Source organism: Musa acuminata, chromosome BXJ2-10, assembly GCF_036884655.1.
Source record: "Musa acuminata AAA Group cultivar baxijiao chromosome BXJ2-10, Cavendish_Baxijiao_AAA, whole genome shotgun sequence".
Taxonomy (NCBI): Eukaryota; Viridiplantae; Streptophyta; class Magnoliopsida; order Zingiberales; family Musaceae; genus Musa; species Musa acuminata.
In genome coordinates this window covers 22,484,753-22,505,322 of record NC_088347.1, presented here as the reverse complement: position 1 = coordinate 22,505,322, position 20,570 = coordinate 22,484,753, and the positions used below count along the sequence as shown (strand labels likewise).

General features: G+C 38.7%; 1 pseudogene across 1 annotated transcript; it reads right to left on the bottom strand.

Annotated features, from left to right (window-relative positions):
• Nucleotides 1–12,518: 12,518 nt before the first annotated feature.
• LOC103975132 (putative disease resistance protein RGA3) lies at nucleotides 12,519–14,007 on the bottom strand (annotated as a pseudogene). Its single transcript, XR_010492158.1, has one exon. The product of XR_010492158.1 is annotated as a putative disease resistance protein RGA3 (transcript).
• Between the last annotated feature and the right edge of the window lie 6,563 nt (nucleotides 14,008–20,570).

Below are 20,570 nucleotides of genomic sequence, written 5' to 3'. Positions count from 1 at the left end.
TTATTCCACATGAATACGAGTAGGAGAGAGAAGGGATGGGGAAGGAGGACAGTGTTGCCGATGCTGTCTCGAGTGGGCAAGTGGGGTGCTATGTGGCAAGGATCGGGGCCCATGACCTGTAGCCCTCATCCTCTCCCACCTCCTCGTTGTTTTGTATCTCCCTCTCAACGTTGAGACAAAAGCCAACCTCTGAGCTCATTCCAAACCCCACATTACCGCGGTTGTGATTAGTAGAACTCTTTCCAGTGACGTGATTTCGATCTACGGTAAGAAAATGAGATGAGGACGGGTGTTTATAATTTAAGATGACGAGTTGCACAGGCGGTTTACATAATCTTTCCTTGGAAGATTTGGCATGATGGATAAGCATTCAAGGACCAGTGGAGGGATTCTTTCTTGGACATCGTTTATAGCGTTTTGTTTTGGATGAACTATTCCAATCTCAGCGCTAGATTGATTTATCAGGATAAAGAACAAGTTCTTCAATCCCAACGTATTTATGGGAATTTGACTGCTTAGCCATCGAAGAAAAAGCTATAGGCCACCACCCACGAATTACTTGCCTTAATCGAATCTATCGAGCCTAGAATTATCGTTATAATTAACATGAAAAGAACACGAGAAACCAATTAGCTTGAGGTAAATTTAATGTGAAATCAAACCCAATACAAATGGTGAACCCAATTCCTATGAACCTTAGCATATTAAGAGTAAAATAGCCTCTAATAAACCTGATGTGTAAGGTCATGTGCATGGATCCCACCGCATCAACCCTATGCGATACATCTTAGAGGTGTGATGTGGGTATGTATATGGTGATGATGTGATCCATGCCTCTTTTGACGGCACTACCATAGCCTATGGCACGGTGCCTACGTTGCAGTGACATGTATCAAGTCGGTCAACGAGAAATATATTAGTTGACGTATGACCTTAAGTGTGTCGATCACGTAACTGGTCAGAGAAGCAGGGCACTTGCTCGACTACTTACCTTACAATAAGATGTTTGTTTTATTTTAGTGATTCTTTATGCCGTGGCTTAGGAAGGGGATGGCTTAGTTTGATTTTTATCGTGTAAGATCATCCGCGAGTTATCATGAAAGAACGCTTCAACGAGAAAGGGTAGAGAGTTGTAATTGCCATCTTTTAGGGTATTCTCTAGCGAATTTACGAGGGGCTCACAGTCCCGAGTCCTTGCACAATAGACCACTGTCGGAGAGGAGAGTTCCGGTTTAATCCCTTCGAAGCTTATGTTGGATTTTTATGGATAATGAATCATGTCCCCCAATATCTATCTGGGGATGATTTTTATACCTACTGTGGGGAGTCGACTCCTCCTGTACTTGTTGGCACTATCAACATTTCCAATGGATAGTTTATCTGTTCTGGAGTCATCCCTCTGAGCCCATGTCTTGTAAGGTTGTATTCTTATTAGTTGGCATCGCTTGATTCCAATTGGTACGGATTTATAATGCGTTGCTTTGGACTTAGATCATGGCGTCAATCAAGCTATATCGTTTCATCGTACTTTAAGATGTATACATTTTTTTGATTGGAGTAGTGCCACACTTGATCTGAGATGGTTGTTAGCTAGGCGGAGTGGCACCACGCATGATCTAACGTGGCTACCAACCGTGTAATATCAAAATATATTCTATCGATATCCTTAATATTTTATTTTACCTTTTTATTAAGTAATGTGATTGTAGATATAATAGAAATATCCTTCCAAATGGTTAGGTGGAGAGGATTGGTGCACCCAAAAATAACTTTCTAAATAATAATAGTAGCTAATTTAAGGTTTATTTTTGGTCCAAAATATAGTATCTTTTTTAATATTTAAGGTTAAGGGAATTGATAAAAGTAACCTTATTCAATGGTTTGTGCGGTGGATCTTTTGAGAATGCCAAAATCAATAAATTTTCTTCATCGTTACATTAAAACAAACTAAATTTCAATTCTCTAAACTTTTATATATATATATATATAATTTGTTACCGTGACATGCAGTCGTCTTACTTGGTTGACTCTTGTCTAACTATGAATGGATTTTTCTCTTTTTCATCGATTTGTCTTTTCTCTTTTTTGTCTCTTACTTAATCGGGTCATAAAATCATATTTAATCATTAACTATGCATATCACAAGGTTAGTGTCAAAGATGATTAGTGGCAGATTTTATATAACTACGTCGAGAGCGATTGGTAAAAGCTTTTTGAATACTTAGTGCTGAGAAGGTATAATAAGGGATTAGAATGGTTCATAGAGTTTAGTATCTTCTCTAACACCTAAGACCTCTTTTTTTCCCTAAAAAATAAAATTTATTACTAATTAGATGAGTACAGAAAGAGCTCTATATATTCATGCGCATGCCCCCATTTTGTGAGCCAATTAAGTTTCTCTCTATATATGAGTATACTTAATTTCATCAAAACCCCTGAGACTCCTTATAAGAGCCTTTAACAATTGTCAAGATTAAATGGTAAGTTAATTCATAAAATTAATTACTCGAACTTGAAAAACCATATAAATCGTCAAGTATTATAATTAATAGTGTCAAGCATTATAAGTGATTGGATGATATGTCGAGCTAATGAGATGTTTGAATATATATTAGATCTCTTATCATTTTTTTTGTTTTCAATGATTACAATGAACTTATTATAAGTTCTTTTCTGAACTAAGAATCATCTACTATCCATATTTCATCTATTATAATTGTTCAATCAATCCATAAGTATGCTCTTATAAGAATTATCCCTAAGGGATGTGATTCATAAGTCTTTTCTCTACTAGAGAGAGATTGTGGAGTTTTTGGAAGAAGATATAAGTGACATTTTGGCCCTTCAGATGTTGCTAAAATGAACTCACAAGAGAGATTATTTTCTTGTGGTGTAAAACCAGAAGAGATTATTGCTAAGAAGTTGAAGGAAATGCATGCTATATGCTTGAAATTATAGGTTGCCATGATGCTGTCTTATTCAAGGGCATACTCAAATTCCATGTCACTGTCTTGAATCTACATGTGTTACATGGATCATAATGACTTGATTTATGTGAATCTAACCATAATTAGTATATTTTAAAGATTAATCATGTTATGTTGATATCTCTACATGTCTTTAAGAGGATGCCCATTAGATTTTGTAGGACAAGCCATCACTGATTGAGGAGTTACATGTATTAGTTCCAACTATGTAGGGCTCAACAATTGACAAGCAGTTAAATGGCCTAAATCAATGCAAGTCTCAATCCACAAATAATTGTAGTTTAAATCAAATTGTTGTAACTTACCAACTAAAACAGTAGCACTAGAATTATGAATCATTCATTACAAAATGTCCTCATTCTCAGTTCTCTATTCTGAACAGTGATCACAATGGAGATTGAAGGCTGCTTGGGAGTATTGTGTGCCAAGACATACATAAATTCCTACTGACATACAGAATATGGTACGGGCATTTCGAGAGGTGCATGCAAGTTGAAATTAATGTTTCTGGTCCCAAACATCTAAATATTTCCTGATGGAGATGTATCACCAACCCATGCAAATATTATTTATTGCATGAGGCAAACACAATCCCCACAGGGTGAATGTGTTGGATGCTTTCGTTCATTCTCGGGAGTTGAAAGCATAAAGTGTACGCACACACACACAAGTTTCTTCAGGAGCCTATTGAGTTAACATCATGTGAAGTCAATAGTGACTCCTACCAAATTTTGTCCTGATATTACTGATGCAATATAATAACAACATTTTAATTGGACTTGACTACATGCATCTTTTCATGCTAAAAAGAACAAAAAAAATATTTTCGACGTGCTAAATACTTTAGTAAATGAGCACATTGTGAGCTGTTATGTTCAATGAGACAAATAGACAAATCAGTATTTTTATTATCCTTTATTCATGATATGTTAAGGGGGGTTTGGGATAATATAGTATCCAAAAATGTTAATTAAGAAGTAGAAGAGGTTAATTGACAAAAACAAATTAGAGATGGTCATCAATCTAAAATGATGAATTTGATCCAACATGACCTGCTTTTCAAATATTATCATAATAGAATTGATCGTCAATTCAAAGTGTTGATTGCTCATTTGCGTCTTAATATCTCAAGTTGAAGGATGTTATAAAACCACATCAAATCATCTCTGGTGTGAATCCTTCGATGTTTAAGTTAACGAACTATTTTTCTTACGTGTGTGTGAGTTCCGATTGATTATCAATTCTAACTATATTAAAAGTACCATCGTCACGTCCCTCTCATAAAATTAGGTGGAGACGGCCATCACGCTTTGAACAATGGAAAATTGTGTTCCCTAATGTTAAATATTTGACGTCCTAATTAACTCATTTTGCACGGCATAAGATTCCATTTGGTGGGTCTGTGTTGAGCTGAGGACTGTCTTTTAGCTACCTTCTTGTCAGCTAATATTCTCATGACACTATCGATGAAAAGAATCAATAGATTTGATGCCAAAATACACATTTATTATGTATCATTTTCTTGTTACGAAACACATAAAAAGCGACGAAAGTTAATTCCACTAAATTGAATCACACTCTTAGACATTTCAGATGGGATCGAGCCACTAATCAGACATCAGCTAGCAAAGAACGAAGAAGAACTATGATGTCTCATTTCAACGAATCAACGGCATAGCCCACATTGCATGTAATCGTAGAAGAGTATAATTACAGTTCTAAATTGAACGGAGCTTAAAGCTAGCAACAATTCTTTATTAGAATTGAAGAGTCATATTTGTCTCACACTACATCGGGCAATTGAACAATAGGATTATCAAAAGCACAAGAACTGAGAGAGAGAGAGAGAGAGAGAGAGAGAGAGAGAGAGAGAGAGAGAGAGAGAGAGAGAGAGAGTGAGAGAGAGTATAGAGAATTTAGGAGGGATTTTTTTTTGGTTTTTGAGATTGTCATAACTCAAACTTAGTTTCTTACCATGACAGAGTAGTCAACAAAAACATAAAGTTGTTTTCTTCTTGCTTTGGGGAAGCTGTTGAAGGCACCCAAGAACTCATATGATGTAGGAAAGATGACTTGCTTGTGTATACATCTGATTCGATATCAATTTAACTTAGAAACTTCTTCTGTCTTATAAATTTGAATCCTCATTGATGATGGAAAGAGTGTTACATCTCTTGGACGATAATTATGTGATTTGTAGGGTTGCAGTGGTGGATTAGATTTCAAATTAGATGGATTTATAATTATTGATTTGAGCTTAAGCTTTCTAAACTAAGTGAGAATCAAGGCTTCATTGTGTAAGCCATGGCATGTAAAGCAATTGAACACTTTAATCCATAATCCATATATGTTCTATTCTATTGCACAAAAACATGTAGTTTGTGTTTCCAAAAGAGAAATGTATTAACTAAGCAATAGAAACAAGAAAGAAGCTCTGTAGATCAAAAGCACAAAAACACAATTGGGCTGAGAGGGTCACTTCCCTCTTCAGAAAAATACAGATTTGATTAGCCTAACATATCTAGTGAACTAATTAGCAGCCTTATTCCACTCTCTATATATATACATGAGAGATTATGCAGGAATCAAAACAATACTGAGCGGAAGAACAGCTCTTAGCAGTCCTAAGCCCCATTTCAGTTCAAATTTTCTAAAGATCCACTGAATGCTTTGGGACCGCTCAATTTGACTCAAGAACCACTGCGGAAGCTGCTCCATTTGTAGTGGACATATCAGTTTTATGTGTTGGGTCCAGCCCATACGTGCGCTTGGACAAATTTGAGCCATCAGCCCAAATCAAAGAAATCAAGAGAGAAAGAACAAAATTGAGTGTGAGTGCAGCTTACAGCGGCGGCACGTGCAGAAAAGAGAGAGAGAAAGATTAGGTTTCTGAGTTTTCCGCTTGACGATCGGTGGCCAAACGTTGTTAGTTTCGGCCCAAATTTTATGTGGAGAATCCTTGCAGCAAACTTTACAATCCTAACGGTGTTGATCTACAGTTTACCCTCTCTAAGGTACTTTCCTATGATATCCTTTCTGTGAGACCTAGAATTCTTTTTTGAGGAGATCCATCATGTGATGAAGATATGTTATTCTTGAGCCAAGATCTATGATCTTGATATTATTCTGATCCTCTAGTTATTCTAGAGAAGACCTACTGTAAACCTGTTATCATTATTATTGATAGTGGAAGTTTGAGGTGGACTGCGGTCCCGTGGTTTTTCCCACATTGGGTTTTTCACGTTAAAAAGATTTGGTCTCACTGTATGATTGATTTATTGCTCTATTGTTTATGCTATGCTAATTGATATTAGCATTTTGATATCAAGTTGATATTTTGATGAGGAACCTATTTTGATACACAAAGAGGGAAAAGAATTATTCCGCATTAACAGGTTTCTTCCCAACAAGTGGTATCAGAGCATCAGGTTATTTGGTGCTAGTTTTCTTGTGTGATTGAAATGGAGTCAGATGGTATGATTAAATTGAACTCATCAAATTATTCCACTTGGAGGCGTCTGATGGAAGATTTGCTCTATTGCAAAGATTTATATAAGCCTATCAAGGTTAAAGATAAACCTTCTACTATGGACGATGAAGAATAGGAAGTTCAACATAGAAAAGCTATTGCCTATATTAGAAGATGGATGGATATAAACTTGCATGAGCATATTTCAGATGAAATCAGAGCTGATGTTATTTGGCAAAGGTTAGAAAATCTCTTTGCGAAAAAGATAGTGGGAAATAGAATTTCTCTCCTCAGAAGGCTTGTAAATTTGAAGTATAAAGATGGTGGTGGTAACATTGTTGAGCACATAAGCCTATTTCAGAGTCTTGCAAACAAGTTGGTTGCTATGAAAATGAATATAGATGATGAGATGCAGGGATTATTACTTCTCAGCTCTTTACCAGAAAGTTGGGAAACGTATGTGGTGACTATTTGTAACTCCACGCCAGAGGGGACTCTAACCATAGATATGGTTAAAGATAGTTTGCTAAATGAAGATGCAAGAAGGAAAGAATAGGGTGAATCTTCTTCTGGTGCATTTGTTATTGAAAAACAAGAAAGACGTGGAAGAAGTCATAACAGAAATCCATATGGTTATAGAGGAAGATCCAAGTCTAGAAGAGATATCAAATGTTTTCACTGTAATAGGCCAGGTCACATGAAGAAAGAGTGTAGGTTTTGGAAGCGAGAACATAATGAAATGAAGAAAAATGAAAAAGAGACCAATACAATTGCTGCTGAAGGTAATATCACTATTGTCTGTGATGAAGGTTATGTTAGCCTTGTAGCTCAGGACAGTAATTGGGTAATTGACTCTGGTGCTTCATTTCATGTCACTTCTCATGGTGATTTCTTTAGATCTTACACTGTTGGTGATTTTGGTAATGTTAGAATGGGAAACAATGGTACATCTAAGATTATGGGTATTGGAGATATTTGCTTGGAGACCAGTATTGGGAGCAAATTAATACTTAAAGATGTAAGGCATGTTCCAGATATTCGTCTTAACTTGATATCTACAGGTAGACTTGATGATGAGGGCTTTGCACATTATTTTGGTGAAAGTAAATGGAAACTCAATAAAGGTTCTCTAATTGTGGCAAAAGGAAAGAAGATTAACTCTTTTTATGTCATGGAAGCTAAGCTACACAAAGGAGAGATTAATGCAATTCGAAAAGGTGAAAGTATAGATCTTTGGCATAAGAGGCTTGGACATATCAGCGAGAAGGGACTTCAAACTCTTGCTAGAAAGCAGTTCTTACCAGAGTTGCAAGGTACATCTCTTAAATCTTGTGATCATTGCTTAGCTGGAAAAACACATAGAGTTGCATTTCAGACATATCCATCATCTAGAAGATTTGATGTTATTGATTTAGTTCATACTGATGTCTGTACTATGCAAACTAGAACTCTTGGAGGTGCTCTTTATTTTGTTACTTTTATTGATGACCATTCTAGAAAAGTTTGGGCTTTTGCTTTGAAATCTAAAGACCAGGTACTCGATGCTTTCAAGGAGTTTCATGTCAATGTTGAAAGAGAAACTGATAGAAAGCTAAAGTGTGTTCGATCAGATAATGGTGGCGAGTACAGGGGTCCTTTTGAGAATTATTGCAGGTTCCATGGTATCAGGCTTGAGAAAACAGTTCCTAAAACTCCTCAGCAGAACGGTGTGGCAGAAAGGATGAACAGAACCATTGAAGAAAGGATTAGGTGTATGCTTTCTCACGCCAAGTTACCGAAGTCATTTTGGGGGAGGCTATGAGAACTACAGTTGACCTGATAAATCTTTCTCCATCAGTTCCTCTGCAAGGTGATGTTCCAGAGAGAGTATGGAGAGGAAAAGATATATCTTATAATCATTTGAGAGTCTTTGGGTGTAAAGCATTTATTCATATTCCTAAAGATGAGAGGTCCAAGCTTGATAATAAGGCAAAAGCATGTATCTTCTTGGGATATGGTCATGAAGAGTTTGGGTACAGATTATGGGATCCAGTGAACAAGAAGATTATTAGAAGTAGAGATGTTGTGTTTCTTGAAGACCAATTGTTTGATGATGGTGATAATGTTGAGAAGCCAGAAACCTCTGTTTATATTCCTTGGAGTTTGGGTCCAGTTCCTTCACCTGTAGTTCATGATGATCATGGGGGAGATGAACAAGAAGATTGTGGTGAGAATACTAGTGATGATACACCTACAGTTGATGATTCTGAACCAACTGAACAGCTACCTCCACCACCAGTTGAGATTTCATTGAGAAGATCCACTAGAGAGCGACAACCCTCTACCAGATATCCTCCACATGAGTATGTTATGCTTACTGACGGGGGAGAGCCAGAAACTTACCAAGAAGCTATTCTACATGAGAATAAGAGTGAGTGGGTTAAAGCCATGCAAGAAGAGATGAGATCCTTGCTTGAGAACCACACCTATGACTTGGTAAAGCTGCCGAAAGAGAAGAAAGCTCTCAAGAATAAGTGGGTTTATAAATTGAAGACTGAAAATAATAGCTCACAACAAAGATACAAGGCACGACTAGTTGTGAAAGGATTCAGTCAGAAGAAAGGTATTGACTTTGAAGAAATATTTTCTCCGGTTGTAAAAATGTCCTCTATTCGAGTTGTTCTTAGTTTGACTGCCCGCTTGAATTTAGAAGTTGAGCAACTTGATGTAAAAACAACATTTCTTCATGGTGACTTAGAAGAAGAAATTTACATGGAGCAACCAGAAGGTTTCAAAGTCAAGGGAAAAGAAAATCTGGTATGTAAGCTTAGGAAAAGCTTATATGGACTCAAACAGGCACCTAGATAGTGGTACAAGAAGTTTGATTCCTTTATGATGAGCCAAGGGTATGATAGAACCACATCTGATCATTGTGTGTTTATGAAGAAATTTTCAGATAATGATTTTATTATTTTACTGCTATATGTTGATGATATGCTGATTGTTGGCCATGATGTTGGAAAAATTGGAAAGCTTAAAAGAGAGCTAAGTCTTTTGCCATGAAAGACTTAGGATCGGTGAAACAAATACTTGGCATGAAGATTCTTCGTGATAGGAAGAAAATGAAGATTTGGCTATCTCAGGAGACTTACATTGAAAAGGTTCTTGAAAGATTCAATATGAGTAAAGCCAAAGCAGTTTGTTCTCCACTTGCAGGTCATTTCAAGCTGAGTTCAAAACAATGTCCTACAAGTGAGAAAGAAAAAGAAGAAATATTCAGAGTGCCTTACTCATCTGCAGTAGGCAGTTTGATGTATGCTATGGTTTGTACTAGGCCAGATATAGCTCATGCAGTTGGAGTTGTTAGCCGATTTCTCTCAAATCCTGGAAAGGAACATTGGGCAGCAGTGAAATGGATATTAAGATATCTAAGAGGTACTTCCAGGTTGTGTTTATGTTTTGGTGATGATGAACCTGTGTTAGAAGGGTACACAGATGCAGACATGGCAGGTGATACTGATTCCAGGAAGTCCACTTCAGGATTCTTGATGACATTTGCAGGAGGAGCAGTCTCTTGGCAGTCTAAGTTACAGAAGTGTGTTGCTCTATCAACCACAGAAGCAGAATACATAGCAGTTACTGAAGCCTGTAAGGAAACTTTATGGATGAAAAAGTTTCTACAGGAATTAGGCTTGAAACAGGAAGTATATATTGTTTACTGTGACAGTCAAAGCGCTATTCACCTCTCCAAGAATTCAACATACCATTCTAGATCCAAGCATATTGATGTGAGATATCACTGGATTCGTGATGTGCTTGAGATGAAAGAATTACAGTTGGAAAAGGTGCATACCAATGATAATGGTTCAGATATGTTGACAAAGTCTTTGCCTAAGGAGAAGCTTGAAGCATGTAGGCGAAGAGCGGGCTTGGTACAGCCCACCATATGAGCTGGAGGGGGAGAATTGTTGAGTCCAGCCCATATGTGGGCTTGGACAAATTTGGGTCATCAGCCCAAATCAAAGAAATCAAGAGAGAAAGGGAAAAATTGAGTGAGAGTGCAGCGTGGACAGTGAGCGTGCAGCGACGGCGTGTCGAGAAAAGAGAGAGAAATAGAGAGAGAAAGATTAGGTTTCTGAGTTTTCTGCTTGACGATCGGTGGCCAAACGTTGTCAGTTTTGGCCCAAATTTTATGTGAAGAATCCTTGTAGCAAACTCTATAATCCTAACGGTGTTGATCTACAGTTTACCCTCTCTAAGGTACTTTCCTACGATATCTACTCCGTGAGACCTAGAATTCTTTTTGAGGAGATCCATTCTATATGATGAAGATATGCTATTCTTGAGCCAAGATCTATGATCTTGATGTTATTCTGATCCTCTAGTTATTCTAGAGAAGACCTACTGTAAATCTGTTATCATTATTATTGATAGTGGAAGTTTGAGGTGAACTGCGGTCCCGTGATTTTTCCCACATTGGGTTTTTAACGTTAAAAAGATTTGGTCTCATTGTGTGATTGATTTATTGCTCTATTGTTTATGCTATGCTGATTGATATTAGCATTTTGATATCAAGTTGAAATTTTGATGAGGAACCTATTTTGATACACAAAGAGGAAAAGAATTATTCCGCATTAACAAGTTTCTTCCCAACATTATTTGTGGCAGCCGGTCGAGATTATCCAGGTGCTCCATATTTGGACAACCATGAACCTCTAAAAACTTCACGGAAACATTGGATATTCTGTTCTTCTTCTTGTTGTCTGTGACTCTGAGAACGTCATCCAACCGGAGGTTTGTGACCTCTCTCAAGTCGTGAGCTCCATAGAGGTACAATTCTTTCAAGTTGGTAGCATGGGATAGGCCTTCCGGAAGAGCTCTCAGCCTGGAGCAGTCGGCAAGAACACACTCCTTTAGATTAGGAAACCGTTTTCCCTGCCCGCCTACCGACCATTCTTCCCGGTTGGACATGTCGTTGAACTCCAGATGTTCGAGTTTCGGGAATGCGGAAGATCCCACCGGCAAACTGCAGCCGAGAAATTCAACTCCGATGGTTTTGACGGCTTTGAAACTTATGATCTCCAGATATTTTAGCAGCGGCAACGTGCCTAGAGGAGGTAGCTCGGTGCATGATGCGAAGTGCCAGAGCTTCAAGTATTCCAGGTTAGCAAAAGATTGGTCCAGGGAGTGTGACACCATCCATCCTGGGAGTCTTCGACCCAAGCTACTCGTCTCTGCTCTCTCGATTTCCTCCTCGTCCTCCTGGTCATGTATGTTGTTCCCATCTCCATTATCTTCTTCTTCCTCCTCGTCTTCACTCTCTTCGTCCTCAGCTACACCGTCATCGTCGACTTCAACATCCTCGCCATCGTCCGCGACATGCATCCAACTCAAAAGGAGATAACTAAGGAAGCGTTTCTCCGCAAGTACCGACGCTGATCCCGTCGCTACTGCTCTCTCCAGTTTGGATATTCTCAGATATCTTAGCTCGAAAAGCGCTCGCAATTCCTCCAAGTCGCACCCCTCGTCCATCTCATTCGTTGGGTCATCAAGGCCGACCACAAATCCTTAAAGATTGTTAAGCTTTGTTAACTTTTAGATTCCCTTTGGTACATGAGTCAGCGGAGTATCGAAAGCATCGAGACACCTCAGACTGTGCAGCCTCGTGACAGCATTAGGAAGCCTGTGCAAGTGGTTGCAGTGGGAAACGATCAAAGTCTAGATGTTTGCAAGTCGGCCTATCGTTTTGGTATATCATTAATCTTTGTACCATGAAGATCTAAGTATCTTAGATGCAATGGATCCTCGATGCAATCCGAAATTCTATCGATCGATGTATCTCTCAAATCCAACACTTGTAGGTGCGGTGACCTTCTCAGCACCATCGTCGTCGATTATCTTGGTCCTGGGGGACTCAGAATTAAAATTCTCAAACATTCCTGTTCCATAATTCGTTTGGGGAGTAGTAATTTGTCCCCCATATTAGACAATGACAACCTACGAATCTTGGTGTTTGCTTGTATATCTAATTCCCCTCCATGTCTAATCGAAATCCCTTCGTCTCTCATCAAATATGCACCAAGGGATCGTAAATGATCATGCATAGAGCAACGACTATTGTCTGCGTATAATGGATCCAACTGTAGCAGATTCCTCCAAACTAGTTCCCGATAGTACTCCTCGGCTACATCTTCCATCAACCTATTATTATTTCCATGTTCTACGATAAGGCCTTCAGCCACCCAAAACCGAACGATTTGTCTGAAATGTATAGTACTTCTCTCTGGGTATAAGGAGCAATAGATAAAACATTGTTTGAGGTAAGATGGTAAATCCTCGTAGCTCAAATTCAAAGCCCCCGGTACTTCATCCTCCATCTTGTTCATACTTCAAGCATCACTCTCAAGGACTTCTTCCCACTTCACTATGCTTCTGTTCTTCTAAGCTAAAACCCCTGCAATAGCTTTAATGGAAAGAGGAAGTCCATCACATTTTCTAACAATTTTCCTACCTACGCATGTCATCCTCCTCCCCAGCTTCGAATACTATCTTCCGAAGCAACATCCACCCACTATTTTCATTCATTTTCTCCACTTGGTGGATATAGCTATATCTGATACCTATCAACACACTTTCTTTTCTCGTGGTAACTAAGATCATGCTGCTGCCTACTCCTTTACTTAGTGGTCTCCTGAGGAAATCATTCCAAACAGTTGCACTCCAAACGTCGTCCAACACGAGAAACAAGTTTTTGGTCAGGAGAGAGGCGAGTTTAGGTTCCAATTCTGACCTGCTTTCTCCCCTAAAAGATTCTGCACCTTCGGCCGCACACCTCACTAGCTCTTTCAGTAAATCGATCTCGGAATACTCCTTAGACGCATACAACCATTTACTGATGGGAAAGTTGTCCTTGATCCTTTGGTCGTTGTATATTTGACGTGCTAAAGTGGTCTTTCCGATGCCACCCATCCCTACAATCCCAAAAACACGACACTTTTGCTTAATTTTCTGGAGCATGGCATCAATCAGATTGTGGGCAGCTACTTCAATCTGTTCCCCTACAATGTCCTCCTCAACTTCTAAGGGAGATGTCTCCCGTGTAGTTGTTTTGTAAGGTTGGGGTTCTTGGGATGCCGACACTATCTCAGGCACCAAGGCATTGAACTCGGCCATTTCTTTCAGTCTAGCATTAAGTGCTTCGATTTTGGTAGCGATCTCATGACGGTATTTAGTGCACATAAAGCTAGAGGAAACAAAGCCGAGAGGGGAGCTTACCGCTGACGCTGATGCCGGCGGAGCTTCCAACAGTTTCCCACCTTCGATCGTGCAGAGATCGATGATATCATCGGCATCGTACATGAGATCTTTCAGCATCCTCACCCCGTTGTCAATGACGGCGCTCCCACGCCTCTTCCGCTCTGCATCTTGGATCAGACATCTGATTTTGACCAAGTTTTCCGTCAGCGATTTGATCTCCTTCTTCACACCTAGCACCTTGCATATCTCTCCCTCCAGAAACTCTGTTACGACTTTAAGGTATCTTGAAACAAAGAAGTTCAGGATCATCGCCATGATCTCTTTGACACCAACCAAGGAAATGCCACACCATTCAGAAGGAAAGTTTGATGTGTTGTTTGCACGGACAAGTGTTCCTTGAGCACAAATATATTTGTATCCAAGAGCAGCATCATCAGTAGAAAAAAAGGCTAACACAAACCACGCCTGCAAACAAAATTACGACAAATGTCAAGGATGGAGTCTTACCTTCACCGGTTATCGTTGGCAAGCGAAACACAAAAAATGGAACGCTCGTCTGTCTGCATTCTAAGCGGTAGCTTTAATTTAAAGATGAGAGCGCGCTCGCATGCAGCAGTATCGATGTTTCTTTCCTCTGTGCATGTTTTGTTGCATTAGATACCAGAAATCTCCGGTCATTGGTCGAGTCATGAAATCGTACGAGCGGCCCGGCCCCTAACGACACAAGTTAATCGACCGAGGAAACAACATGGAATTGTTTCCTAAGGTGATCCATGCAGTAGCTGTCAGAAATCAGATTACCTTATCATCTACTTTCTTATTCTTCCGAGATCTGAGACCAATAAGACGAGTAGCTCAGCGGAGAAGACGGCAGAGTCACATGGCGAAATCTCGGAAGTAGAAGTCGCGGTATCTGGGAAGTGTGTGCAACTGTTCAAGTTCGAGATGAAGATGAGACCCAGCAGCTCAGCGGAGTGGACGAAGGAGAAGCATGGCAAAGTCTCGGCAACAGAGACCGCAGGACACGCTGAACAGCTGTGTTTGCTAAGTTCGAAAAATCTGCAAGGAGTCGATTCAAAGAATCTGTGAAACAACTGTGTATAACCAGCGACTCGTCGCAGAGGACGGAGGAATCGCATGGCAAAATATTGGAAAGGAACGAATTCAAAACAGAGCTTCTAAATGATAATTTCTCATAGCGCTTCTTTATTTTTTTTTTAATTTCTTATAGCGCTTCTATTTAAAAAAAATTCGAAACAGAATTTTTCTAAATGATAATTTTATCCTTTCGTCAACTGTCCCCTCTGCCTAGTCTAACTCATCAGCCATCGTCTTTGTTGTTGCTCTCGTCATAACCTAATGGTCTACAATAACGATATTCGTTGAGAGCCAACGGGGATCTACCTTATGCACGATGGAAGAGGTCAATCAACCCTCGCATGAGGATTATAACGAAAGGGTTGAAGGTTATAACGAAAGCGTAACGAAGGAGACAATCTTGTATGCAGTAGAGGGGGTGGCATAGCAATGGGATGATGGAGGCGTTGGTAGGTCCAACGAAAAAAGAGATAAAATGATTTTTTTTCATAAAACTAAAAACATTGTTTTAGATTTTTTTTTTAAGTATGAGTGTACTAAAAATATTTTGAAAAATATAATTCTAAGATAATTGACATTGTACCAATAAATTCATACAATCGATAACTGTACTCTTGATGTAGAGTGTGAGTGACAAGTAATACTTTAATTATTTAAAATAGATGTCTCCACTATCAAAAACTATGCCCCCACTATCAAGTATTTAAAATAGGTGGTATAATTTAATTAAAATATAATATTCACGTGATAATAAAATATAGAATAAAAATAAAATAAAAGTAGAAGATTAATATTCAATTCATTTTTGCTATCTAACAATTTCATTTTAATAACTTTTGATATTCATAACATATCTTATGCAAATGGATATAAATGTCCTCAATTTACTATTTACTTCTAATAAATTTTTTTAAATCTAATTATATTATTGTTGTTGTTGTTGTTGTTATTCTCTTCTTAATCATCAAAGCATCTATTATTGTTGGAGACACAAAATCATTATAAATAAATAAATAAATAAATAATCAAACGAGGGGTTATGAAGATTGAAGAGGTGGTGAGAAATCAATATTCCGGGTATTTTTATAACAATCCGAAAGATATTAGTTTTTGGATTATCAATCTAGAAGATGTTATATTATAAGTCATCTTTTAGGATTATGAGAAATAAGGGTTGTCCATACGTAGATATCTACGTAGAACATGATAATTTATTGAAGAGTACTTTATTTTTATTGGATAATAAAAAAAGATAGAAATAAGGGTTAGGACACTCTTAGAATCATTTTTTATTAGGTAGTATGGACACTAATTTTTTTTAAATACCAATTTTGTCCTCATAAAACTTTAGATCAGTTCGGTGGCATCCAACTTAAACTCATCGAGTTTGCATCTAGAGATCGTAGATGGTCATGCAAAGAAAAATATCGAATCTACCTGCAGAAGGTTCCTCCAAACTAGTTCTAGCCCGCAGCACTCATCAGCTACATCTTCCATCAACCTACCTACCTCCTCGTTCTACAATAAGGCCTTCGGCCATCCAAAACGGAGCAATATCCTTATAATACAGAAAGACCTTCTTAGAGAAAGAATAATAAAGAAAAAGTTGTTTCAGATCAGATGATAAATCCTTGTAGCTCGGTGGCGGTGCTCCTACCGCTCCATATCTTGAACTTAACATCTGATGGCCTCCAACAGGATTCATATTAATTTCATGCTTCCAATGGAACGGAGCTAAAGGCTTACAAGTGTTCCAAAGAGTAACTAAGGCCAGCTAAATTATATTAATTTCAGGTTTCCAACGAACGAATATGTATATTGATCCCGAATACGTTTACATGAGAAGGAAAAATATGAAAACATCAAACGAGATCATGGAATGCATTCCATGCCATGTGTTAGTTTGGCAAGTCCCATAGTCCCACATCGGGAAAATCAGACTTGTTGTCTCGTCTTGAAACTATAAATAAGGGCCTGAGCTTTGATGTTAGACACACCACGAGAAGTACCACAGACACCACAAGAAGTACAGCAGGCATCACAAGAAAACCTGCTTATGGTTTGAAGTCTTCTTGTTTAGGAAGCTGAAGGTGTTTTATGGCCTAGGAACATTTCCTAAGGCATTTGTAAGTGTCCCTCTTTTATAGTAGTAATTTGCTCCTCTTTCTTCCGTGGATGTAGGTCAAAGTCAATTGACCGAACCACGTATATCTGGTGTTCTGGTGTTTTATTTGTTCTTGTCACTTTATTCTTTCCGCTTTATTATCTTGTTGTGTTGCCAAAATTATCCTTTGGTAAATATCCTGGGGCTAGCTCTAACAAACTGGTATCAGAGCCTGGTTCTGGGATCTTTTGGCAACAATGACAATATCAAAGATCGTTGTCGAGAAATTCGATAGAAATGTCAACTTCGGCATGTGGCAACTCAAGATGGAGGCCATTCTGGTTCAAGACGGAGTTGATTTGGTACTTCAGGGTGCTGAGAACATTCCAGATGGTACGTCAAAAGAAGATCTTGCGGGTATTGATAAGAAGGCCCGATCCAGCATCATTCTAAATCTCTCTGATGAGGTTTTACGGGAGGTAGCTACGGAGACTACGGCTAAGAGCATGTGGGACAAACTTAAAGCCTTGTACATGAAGAGGACAGTGGAGAATCGTCTCTACTTGAAGCAGAGTCTGTATATGCTTCGGATGGTTGAAGGTACATCTATACTCTCGCATCTTGATAAGTTTGATTCTTTGGTTATGGATTTGGAGAATATAGATGCAAAAATTGATGATGAGGATAAGGCTTTGTTGCTCTTGTGTTCTCTTCCCCAATCTTTTAAGCATTTCCGTGATACTTTGATTTATGGAAAAGAAACAGTTTCGTATCAAGAAATTAAATCTGCATTGAAATCTAAGGAGCAGATAGACAAGAATATCACTGGGGAAAGTAGAGAGAATCAGGCTGAGGGTCTGGTTGTTAGGGGGAGAATGGATAAAAGAGAATTCGACAGTAGTAGATCTAAATCTAGATCTAAATCCAGACATAGAAATTTGGAATGCAGATATTGTCATAAAATGGGGCACATTAAATCTGATTGCTTTAAATTGAAAAATAAATTAAAGCAAAAGGAAAAATTTGTTGAGAAAACTATTAAATCCGCTGAAGCTAGTGTAGCATCTGATGAGAATTTTGGAAATATTTTCTTTGCTATTGATGACAGGACAAAGTCTAAAAATGAATGGATTTTAGATTCAGGTTGTTCTTATCACATGTGTCCCAGTAGGGATTTGTTTTCAACATATGAATCTTGTAATGGTGGAATTGTTTTGATGGGCAATAATGCCGCATGTGATGTTGTTGGTAGAGGAACAATCCGAATTAAAATGCATGATGGTATTGTGAGGACGCTCACTAATGTTAGACATGTTCCTGATTTGAAAAAGAATCTCATCTCTTTAGGCACCCTAGAGGCCCTTGGGTGTAAATACACAACTGAAGGTGGAGTTATGAAAGTTTCTAGAAGTGCCCTTATTGTTATGAAAGCTTGTAGGTCTGGTAGCTTGTATATTCTGCAGGGAACTACTGTCACAGGTTCAGTTGCAGTTTCGTCATCATCATTGTCTGATTCTGACATCACCAAATTATGGCATATGCGTTTGGGTCATATGAGCGAAAAAGGTTTGAGCATATTGAGCAAAAGAGGTCTACTTTGCGGACAGAGTACTGGGCCACTGGACTTTTGTGAACACTGCATTTTTGGAAAGCAGAAAAGAGTCAGCTTCAATTCTCCGGCAGTTCACAAAACGAAAGGTACTCTTGACTATATTCATTCAGACCTTTGGGGTCCAGCTCAAGTTCAGTCTAAGGGTGGTGCCAGGTATATGTTGACTTTCATTGATGATTATTCCAGGAAAGTTTGGGTTTATTTTCTGAAGCATAAAAATGATGTTTTTCTAACCTTTAAACAATGGAAAGTTTTGATTGAGAAGCAAACATGTAAACAGATTAAGCGGCTTCGAACAGATAATGGCATGGAATTTTGTGAAGGTGACTTTGAAGAATTCTGCAAAAATGAAGGAATCGTTCGGCATCGCACTGTTAGGATGACACCTCAGCAAAATGGTGTGGCAGAACGTATGAATAGAACACTCTTGGAGAGAGCGAGGTGTATGATCTCAAATGCAGGGTTGACAAAAGACTTTTGGGCAGAGGCGATTAATATGGCCTGTTACGTTGTCAACCGCGCTCCTTCTGCAGCACTTAACTTTAAAACTCCAGAGGAAGTTTGGTCAGGTACTCCTGCTGATTATTCTGATTTTAAAATTTTTGGGTGCCCAGCATACATGCATGTAAATGAAGGAAAATTAGAGCCTCGGGCTAAAAAGTGTATTTTCCTTGGGTATGCTTCTAGGGTGAAAGGATACAGATTATGGTGTCCTGATCCCAAATCCCCAAAATTTATAATCAGTAGAGATGTTACTTTTGATGAATTATCTATGCTATCTTCTAAAGAGGAATCTACTAGTTGTACAAATGATAGTGCGCAGAAGCAGGTGGAGCTTGAGATTGGTAGTTCAGATTCTTTTAAGTCGAACTCTTCTACTCAAAGAATGCCAGTAGGTGGTCCCGAGCCTACTGATGCAGATGATCCAGAGGAAGAACAATATTCCATAGCCAAGGATAGACCACGGAGAGAAATTCGACCACCACAAAGATATGCAAATTTGGTTGCATATGCTTTGTCTGTTGCAGAAGAAACAAGTGAAGTTGGTGAGCCTACTTCCTATTCAGATGCAGTTTCTTGTGATAATTCCGCTAAGTGGTTGATTGCTGAGGGAAAAGTCCTTGTTCAGAAAATTCATACGAAGGACAATCCAGTTGATATGCTTATGAAGCCTCTTCCGGTTTACAAGTTCAAGCAGTGCTTGGACTTGGTTGGTGTTCATTGTTGGTGATTGCCCGTTGGGGCTTTTGTGAAGAAGGTGGAGCAAGTTTTGTTGGGACATGCCAAGGTGGAGATTTGTTAGTTTGGCAAGTCCCATAGTCCCACATCGGGAAAATCAGACTTGTTGTCTCGTCTTGAAACTATAAATAAGGGCCTGAGCTTTGATGTTAGACACACCACGAGAAGTACCACAGACACCACAAGAAGTACAGCAGGCATCACAAGAAAACCTGCTTATGGTTTGAAGTCTTCTTGTTTAGGAAGCTGAAGGTGTTTTATGGCCTAGGAACATTTCCTAAGGCATTTGTAAGTGTCCCTCTTTTATAGTAGTAATTTGCTCCTCTTTCTTCCGTGGATGTAGGTCAAAGTCAATTGACCGAACCACGTATATCTGGTGTTCTGGTGTTTTATTTGTTCTTGTCGCTTTATTCTTTCCGCTTTATTATCTTGTTGTGTTGCCAAAATTATCCTTTGGTAAATATCCTGGGGCTAGCTCTAACACCATGTACTGCGAAAGAAGATGATATGTGGGTATGAGAACGAAGTTGAGGATTGCTGCAACCCAACACCACAATGACCAAACAGAGTGGCTTCTGAATTCATTATTGGCCTGGTAGACAGATGACCGAGGTGGTGTGTGTAACGCTTCCAATCCAGCAGATAGTACAATGTTATAATACTGTAGATTTTGAATGCAAAGGGCAGAATCAAAATAAACTAGATTTCATAATTCTCACATAATCTAATTCATGATAAATCAACCCATAGGATAGGATGTACAATAGATTTAACAACTCTGTAACAATTCTCAATATTTCAATCCAAATAACATAGAAAAGAATC